This window comes from Narcine bancroftii, chromosome 6, assembly GCF_036971445.1.
Source record: "Narcine bancroftii isolate sNarBan1 chromosome 6, sNarBan1.hap1, whole genome shotgun sequence".
NCBI classification, from domain to species: domain Eukaryota; kingdom Metazoa; phylum Chordata; class Chondrichthyes; order Torpediniformes; family Narcinidae; genus Narcine; species Narcine bancroftii.
In genome coordinates this window covers 10,316,417-10,325,542 of record NC_091474.1, presented here as the reverse complement: position 1 = coordinate 10,325,542, position 9,126 = coordinate 10,316,417, and the positions used below count along the sequence as shown (strand labels likewise).

Below are 9,126 nucleotides of genomic sequence, written 5' to 3'. Positions count from 1 at the left end.
CTGGTCCCGGAGACTTATCCACCTTTATATTCTTCAAAAGCCTTAAAACTACACCTTTTGTAATCTCTATATTCCCCATATTTACCCAATTTGCTTTTTTTATCTCACATCTCCCAATATCCTTCTCCTTAGTGAATACCGAAGAAAAGAAACTGTTCAATATCTCCCCCATTTCTCTAGGCTCCACACACAGTTATCTAGATTTTTTAGATAACTGAATAATGGCTTTAAGAAGTCCAGTAGCATTAGCAGGACATTGGAATCAGTTAATGGAAGAAAACGGAAGATCAGCCATCGCCAACCTCATCACCAGTGCCGATCCTGCCCAGGAGCCAGGGGTCCCCTCTCCTGCCCAGGAACCTGCTCTCTTTGATGATGCCGGGACAGCAAAGAACCAAGTATAGTGGAAGGTGAAGAAGAAATGGAAAGAGAGAGGGGAGGGAGTTTCCTGAAACAAAGGCAATCTTCCCATGCACTGCCTGTCCCGCTAATTTCCTCCAGTTGCTCACTGATGGCTAAAGATTCCAGCCTGCTTCTCTGAACTGGCATCCAGCCATTCAGCATCTGCCTTCCCTGCAGGTTCTGAGCTCTGTTGTTACCAAACTGGCGCTAAAAGCACATCTGAGCCCCACATGAGCACTTCAGGTGATAAATATTTTTCAACTTGTTGTGTCGGTCGATAATTGAACTTTTCAGTTAACCAATTTTTTATAACTGGAAATGTACTGTATTGTAATTTCAAGGTGTAATTTTAATTTTGGTAGTTGTTTATCTTACTACTATTGCCGTTACTTTCAGTGATGGACGGGAATTTCAATTTACGAGTAACATTAGCACAAAAAAAATTACTAAGGATTCTGTAAGGTCTGGTATGGGAGGAGGTCCATGGTTGGGGAGGAAGTCCATGGTTGGGGGAGGAGGTCCATGGTTGGGGGAGGAGGTCCATGGTTGGGGGAGGAGGTCCATGGTTGGGGGAGGAGGTCCATGGTTGGGGGAGGAGGTCCATGGTTGGGGGAGGAGGTCCATGGTTGGGGAGGAGGTCCATGGTTGGGGGAGGAGGTCCATGGTTGGGGGAGGAGGTCCATGTTGGGGGAGGAGGTCCATGGTTGGGGGAGGAGGTCCATGGTTGGGGGAGGAGGTCCATGGTTGGGGGAGGAGGTCCATGGTTGGGGGAGGAGGTCCATGGTTGGGGGAGGAGGTCCATGGTTGGGGGAGGAGGTCCATGGTGGGGGAGTTGACACCATGAGTTACCACACTGGGTGACACCACCCCTAGTGATGCCACTGGTCTCCAGATTATCCCTTTCCATCAACCCTAGTTCTTGACCCTGCCATAAGCAATAATGTTAATGTTCAAGGTTGTTCCATTCGGGTTGAAGTTCTTCTTGTACCCTGTCAGTTACATTGGAACAACTGCAATGCTTTTAATCTTTTAAATCAATTCAAACCTTTCTAAGCTCTGACTAATATCTCATCTACTCTCACCAATGGTAAGAAGAGATTAAAACAAAACACTTATTGGAACTTGCTTTGAGTGCAGTTATTCCAAGCACTGGTTCCAGAACATCTGCCTCTTACCAAAACCTGCAAGAAGTTACTTTTTAAACTCAGTCCCCTGACTGGATGCCAATAATGGGTTGGAGAACAAAGCTGCAGAAGTAAGCAAATAGTTTATCGCCCACATCATCATTCTTAGCAGCACAGATGTGCAAAGTCATGGACTTCACAGGCAAATGAAACCCATTCAGCCTACCACTTACACACTAAAATAATTATCTATTTCATCTCATTCACCTATTTCACATCCAATAAAACATAGCTTTTTTGGAAGTATACCCAGTTCCCTTTCTCAATTTTCTGTCCTTTTATAAGTTCAGTTCATGCCATGGCAACTAATTGCATTCTCTGACTTACTTGTTGTTAAATAAATAATGTTGTACTCATTTTGGCAAACATGCTTTCTCTGTGTTTTGCTACTTGCAGTAATGAGATCATGAAATGACCCTAACATAAATTGACAAACAAATCTATGATTCAGAGAATTTAGAGAAGAAGGTAAACATTGCCACAGTACACAAGGCAGCAGTCTTATAGCTCAAAATGATTGTTAAATCCCTATGGCTTGAGCAAGTATATCCACAGACATTATGGAAAATGAGAAGAGAAATTGGTGAGGCTCTGGAAAAGATATATGTATCATCGTTAGCTTTGGATGAGGTACTAGAAGACTAGTGAGTAACTAATGTTGTTCTTTTATTTCAAAAGAACTGCAAGGACAAGCCAGGAAACTACAGGCCGGTGAGGAACATAGGAACATAGGAAGTAGGAACAGGAGTAGGCAAAAAATGGCCCATCGAGCCTGCTCCGCCATTCAATACGATCATGGCTGATCTAATTTATGACCTAACTCCATCTACCTGCCTTCTCCCCATATCCCCTAATTCCTCTATCATGTAAAAATTTATCTAACCGAATTTTAAATATGTTTAATGAAGCAGCCTCAACCACTTCCCTGGTTAGAGAATTTCAAACATTCACTACTCTCTGGGAAAAAAACTATTTTTCCTCATCTGTGTCCTAAATCTACTCCCCCGAATCTTGAGACTGTGTCCTCTCATTTTAGTTTCCCCGGCCAGCTCAAAAAACCTTCCTACATCTATCCTATCCATACCCTTCATAATCCTCTATGTTTCTATAAGATCTCCTCTCATTCTTCTGAACTTGAGCGAATACAATCCTAGATGATTTAATCTTTCATCATAAGTCAACCCCTTCATCCCAGGGATCAACCTAGTAAACCTCCTCTGGACCGTCTCCAAAGCCAGTAATATCCATGGTGGGAAGGTTGCTGGGAACAATACTGAGAGACAGGATCCACCTGCATTTGGAAAGGCAAGGAATGGCTTCGTGCATGGGAAATTATGACTCACAAGTTTGGTTGTTCTTTGAAGAGACAGTTGAGAGGATTGGCAGGGTACTAGATATTGTCTATTTGGACTTCAGCGTGGCTTTTAACAAAGTCCCACGTGATAGGCCAGTCTGAAAGGTCAGGACAAGTAGGATCCAGGATGGGATGGCCAATTAGATAAAAAGATTGGTTGACTGGTTGGTGTCAAAGAGTGGTAGTGGGGATTGCTTCTCAGAGTGGAGGCTTGTGACCAATGGTGTGCCATTTGGATCTATTCTGGCTCCACTATGTTCATCATCTATATTATCGATGAGCATATAGTTGGTGTGGTTAGTAAGTTTGAAGTCCATCATTGATCTGGTAGTGGACAGGGAACAAACTTGTGTATAGTTACATCAAGATCTAAATGAACTGGGAAGATGTGCCAAGGAATGGCAGATAGAATTTAACTCTGACATGTAAGCAGTGTTGCAATTTGGTGAGTTAAACCAGGGCAGGACTTGCTTAGTAAATGGTAGGGAACTGGAAAGTCTTGTCGAACAGAGAGGCATAGAGATACGTCTGTACTTTCCCAACCTCCTCAATAGTTGATCCTGATGTTTTACAGCACATCCCTCAGCAGGCCAGTCTTGGATGACCTAGACCTGTCGCCCTCTACTGATGAGAACAATAAAGTGATCTCACAGATGAATTCAAATGAAGCAACAGGGCAGAATGGTATTCCTGCTGACATCTACAAAGGTCTAAGCCCAAATACACGGCAGGCATTCCAAGTCATCCTGGAAAACATCTGGATCACAGAGGAGATGACTAACAACTTCCACGATGCTTTCATCATGACTCTCTACCAAAATAAGAGAAGCAAATCAAACTGCAGAAACTACAGGGGAATCTCACTGCTGTCCATCGTAGCCAAGATTTTCTCCCACATCCTTCTGAACAGACGTCACTGTCTCGGAAAGGAATCTCCCGGAAGCACAGTGTGGCTTTCAGCCAGAGTGGAATACAGTGGACATGATATTCGCTGTAAGACAAGTTCAGGTGAAGTGCATCGAGCAGAACAAGCCTCTTTACTTTGTCTTCATTGACCTGACAAAGGCATTTGACACTGTAAATAAGGAGGCTCTCTGGATCATCCTGAGATGTCACAGATGCTCAAGGAAATTTGCATATATGATTCAGCTGCTCCATGACGGAATGGTCCTCTGCAATGGTGACACATCAGCTGCTTTTGCCATTTCTAATGGGGTGAACTAGCCCCAGTCTTGTTCAATCTGTTCTTCACATACATGTAGTCACATGCTGTCCAAAGTCTGAAGGAGGGAGTGAACATCAGGTACCGATTTGATGGCTCTCTCTTTGATCTTCACCACTTGAATGCTTGGATAAAATGCCTCTACACAGTCATTCAATAAACCCTTTTTGCTGATGTCTTTGCGCTCTTGACACACAAAGATAATGATTTACAGTTAATGCTGAACAAATTCTCAGATGCTGCTATGCTCTGGCCTGACCATCAACCTGAACAAGACCGAAGTACTCCATCAGTCGTGCCAAACACCAACATCATAGAACCAAAAATCACTGTTGTCGACACCCAGCTGACAAATGTAAACAGCTTCAAATACTTGGGGAGCATCATCTTGAGTGGGATCAACAAGGCCAGCCAGGCTCTGGAGAGACTGAAAGTCTACAGTTTTGTGGTCATTCCTTCTCTCCTATATCGATGTGAGACCTGGACTCTGTACTGATGTCACGTCAAACAACTGGAGAATGTGCTATTGTTCCATCCTTGGATTCATTGGCAAGACCATGTCTCCAACCTGGAGATCTTTGGTCGTGCGAAATCCACCAGCATTGAGTCCCTGGTCATCAGAGTCCAGATGCAGTAGGTGGGACATGTCATCAGAATGGACGACCACCGTATGCCTTGTCAGCTGCTCTATAGTGAACCAAAGACTGGAAGGAGACCTCAAGGTCATCCACGCAAATGCTATGAAGACACTGTGAAGGAAATGCTACACGACTGTGCCACGCTGCCAAAAGAACTACAAGTTGCGGCTGCTGACGGATCCCGTTGGTGAGCCTTGTGCAATGAAGCCTACACCAGTGTCGAAGACGGGCGCTGATTAAAACCTGGTGGAAGGCCATGAACAACCTCGCAGAGCAGCAGCCACAGTTAATGCACCAACAGACTTCCAGTGCCCCCATTGTGTTAGACATTGCACTTCCAGACTGGGACTGCAAGTCACCTTCGTGTCCACTGCTAAACTGCACAACAACGTGTCTTCTTCAAACCAAAGGATGACCAATAATAATAGGTGTTATGTCCAGTTGAGGGTCTGCATGTTTTGCACCAAGGACCGAAGAATGCTGTTTTGTTGAGTTGTAATTGTGCAATCAGATGACTTGAAAAATATGCAGGTGTGACTATTTTCTCTAGAGCAAACCCTCTTCATTTGCACTTTTTGCAATGGAATCTCTAGGAGGGCAGCAATGGATCAGTATATCCAAGGGCACACTACGGACTGAGGCATGCTAATGCATATTTGCAAAAAGTACAAAATGAACTGTAATTATACATTCATTAGTTTTTTGTACTGATGACTGAGCTCCTGCGTATTTTAACCCAAATTTTTCATGCATAGTATACTAAGAAAAATTAATAGGGAAGGATAATCTTAAATTACAATTATGACAACTTTATACAATGATGATATCTGATTTTATTCCCAACTGATTTGAATTTTTATATGGTACTGTTTTGGTGCCATTGCCCTTCAGGTCAATTCTATTGACCTAAATTTTCTAGATCACATCGAATTGACCTTACTCATCAATGTTCTCTGAAGTTAACAAGAAATTGAACTTCCAGATTTTCAGATGTATTGTCAGAGTACAGAATACATACAACACTGAGATTCCTTCTTCCTGTGGGTGTGGCAGAATTACCACCAATTGGTAGTGCAAAAACTAAACTGTACACAGCATAAACAAGTAAACAATCAAAAGAACCGTAAACAGAGAATAAATGTAAATGAACTGGTGTGCAATACAGAGAGAGCAAAGAAAATCAATAAAGTGCTCAAATAAGACTCCTTAAGTGAGTTTCTGATTGACTTTGTTGTTGAGGTGTCTGATGGTAGAGGGGTAGCAGCTGTTCCTGATTCTGGTGACGTGAGTCTTGTGGCACTTGTACCTCTTACTTACGTATTTCCTATTCCTATTTCCCAGCTGGAACTTGTAAGAAAAGTCAGGTTTATGGCTTTGCATGTCAGCAAGGCTTTCTATAAAAGCGTTAGAGAAAGTAAAAGGCAGTTGACAATTCGGGCCTGAGAATGTTCTTCAGGAGTATCTGGAAAATAATAACACTAAGCAAAGTCACAAGGATTTATAAAAAGAAAGCCATTGACTATTCATTTGGAGCTGTTTGAGGATATTAACTCATAGACTGGATTTGAGAGAATCCATGAATGCACTGTGTTTTGATTTTTAGAAGATTTTGACAAGGTCAGGTGAAAAAGTCAGAGAATATGGAACGAGGTGTAACATACTGGCATGGATTGAAAATTGGCAAGCAAACAGAAAGGAGAGAGGGGAAACATTGGTTATGAAGGACTCAAGCCAAAAACATTGGTAAGTACACTGTTTGATCTGCTGACTTTCTCCACGGTGTCTGCAGACTTTCATTTTTTTAACCTATGGCTTGCTTAGATTGGCAGTTGTATCTAAAGAGGTACCATGGGAACTCTGGGAACTACAGATTATGTGCCTAACATCATATGTGGGTAAGTTATTGCAGGGGATTCTAGAGTCAGGATTTATTAGCATGTGGAAACAGAATAGGAAAAGTAAGTTTGTGGGAAATTGTGACTCGCAAATGTAATTGAATTTAGTTTTGAAGATGAGACCAAGAAGCTTGATGAAGACCAGGCAATAGATATTGTCTATGTAGACTTTGACAATGCCTTTGACAAGAAACCCACATTATAGGCTGTTCTGGAAAGCTAAATTGCATAGGATCCAAGGTGAGCTGACCAATTTGATATAAAATTAGTTTGGTGATAGGTGATACGAGGTGGTGATAGAGGGTTGTTCTAGCATTTGAGAGTTTGTGGCAAATAGCGTGCCAGAGAGTTTTGTGCTGGGTCCACTGTTGTTTGTCATTTATGTGGTCTGAATGAAGTAGGTGGCAAGGTTAAAAAGATAAACAAAAGAGACTGCATATGCTCGAAAACTGGAGCAACCCATAAAATGGTGATGGAACTCAACAGATTAGACAGCGTCCATAGAAAGCAATAGATAATCAACAGGTTGTTTTGTGAGTAACTTTGCAGATGAAACTAAACTTGGTGGTATAGTGGAAAATAAGTTGAGTCAGGAATGGCAGAATGGAGTTTAGTTTGGATAAATGTGAAGTATTACATTTCGGAGTAGGACTTGCACAGTAAATAGTAGGACTGTGGATAGTGTTGTAGAAGAGAGATACATGCACATAGTTCCCTGAAAACATGTATACAGGGTGGTGAAGAAGGCATTTGGCATGCTTCATTGATCCGTGCATTGAATGCAGGAATTTTGGACACCATGTCACAACTTAGAGAGGGAGTAGCTCTCTTATCAGGAGAGAGGATGAGGCAGAACTGAACAAGAGAAATTTTTTTCTGCACCGTAACGGATTGGGAAATTTTGGCATTCAAAGGGGACTGAGATCTATATACAGAAGTCGTGACCAATATATTTGCCGTTGATTCCGCTTGCTCAGATGTTTAAAGAAATTTAGCATGTCCCGATTTCTCATACCAATTTTTACAGATGGTCTGTGTTCCATTCACATATCTCTGCAGTTTCTTACAGTCTTGTGCAGATCAGTTCCCAAGTGTGGTGTGTCCAGGAAGTTGATGTGCAACTGCAACAAGATATTAGGAAGGTCAAGTTATCTTTATTTATCATTCATACCATGTTGCACGTTAAAGATGAGATAACATTTCTCCAGGACCATGGAGCATATTTACATAAATATAAGTTAGAATAGAAGTTAAACACATTGAAATATTAAAAGATGTATGCAATAAAAGTTGACTGCACATTATCCACATGTGTTCTGGGAATTCAGGAGCCTGATGGCTTGGGGGGAAAAACTGTTGCCCAATCTGGACACAAGGACCCAAGTGCTATGGTACCTCCTACCAGAAAGCAAAAGGGAGAACAGTTTACGTGAGGGGTGTGTGGAGTCCTTCACAATGTTTATTGCCTTTCACCTGCATTGACTGTTGTAGATGTCCAGTCCTTCATGGTGGGGAGTGATCTTTTTACAGCTTCCAACCAGGCAGTGATGCAGTTGCACAGGATGCTCTCAATATATCTTCTGTAGAATGTAGTGAGGATGGAGGGTGGGAGATGAAATTTCTTCAGTCTTTGGAGGAAGTAGAGGCACTGCTGGGCTTTCTTTGCTATAGAGCTGGTGTTAAGGGTCCACGTGAGATTCTCTATCGTGCACTTCAAGGAACTTGATACCCTTGATTACCTCAATGGTCAAGCCATCAATGGTCAGTGGAGCATGGTCCCCCCAGGCCTCCTGAAGTCGACATCCATCTCTTTAATTTTATTAATGTTCAGATACAGGTTGTTGGCTCTGCACCAGTCCATTAGTGACTACACCTCATCTCTGTACGCTGATTCCTCATTCTCACTAATAAGGCCCGTCATGGTCATCTCATTAGTGAACGATGATGTGGTTCAAGTTATGTTCAGCTGCACAGTCGTGGGTCAGCGGAGTGAACAGCAATGGATGAAGCCCACAGCCCTGGGGGCCCCCATGTTCAGTGTGATGGTCTTTGAAGTGCTGTTATGGACTGCTTGAAGTCTCCCCAGTAGAAAGTCAAGAATCCAATTGCAGAGGGAGGCATTTAGATGCAGAAATCTCAACTTCCTTTTCAGATACTGAGGTATGATTGTCTTGAATGCTGAACTGAAGTCAATAAACAGCATTTGAACATGCGAGTCTTTATTTTCCATGTGAGTGAGGGCTAGATGGAGGGTGGTGACGATGGCATCGTCTGTGGAGTGGGTGAATCTGTATATGAACTGCAGGGGGTCCAGTGACGGGAGCAGCAGGAACTTAATGTGCCCCATGGCGAGCCTCTCAAAGCACTTCATGATGATGGATGTGAGTGCGACAGGGCGATAGTCATTGAGGCAGGACACAGACGACTTCCA

General features: G+C 42.7%; 1 long non-coding RNA gene across 1 annotated transcript; it reads left to right on the top strand.

Moving 5' to 3' along the window:
- The first annotated feature begins 212 nt into the window (after window positions 1-212).
- Window positions 213-6,002, top strand: LOC138737423 (uncharacterized). The gene is made up of 2 exons (XR_011340899.1): window positions 213-645; window positions 3,515-6,002. It is a non-coding gene; the product is annotated as an uncharacterized lncRNA (long non-coding RNA).
- The last annotated feature ends 3,124 nt before the right edge of the window (window positions 6,003-9,126 follow it).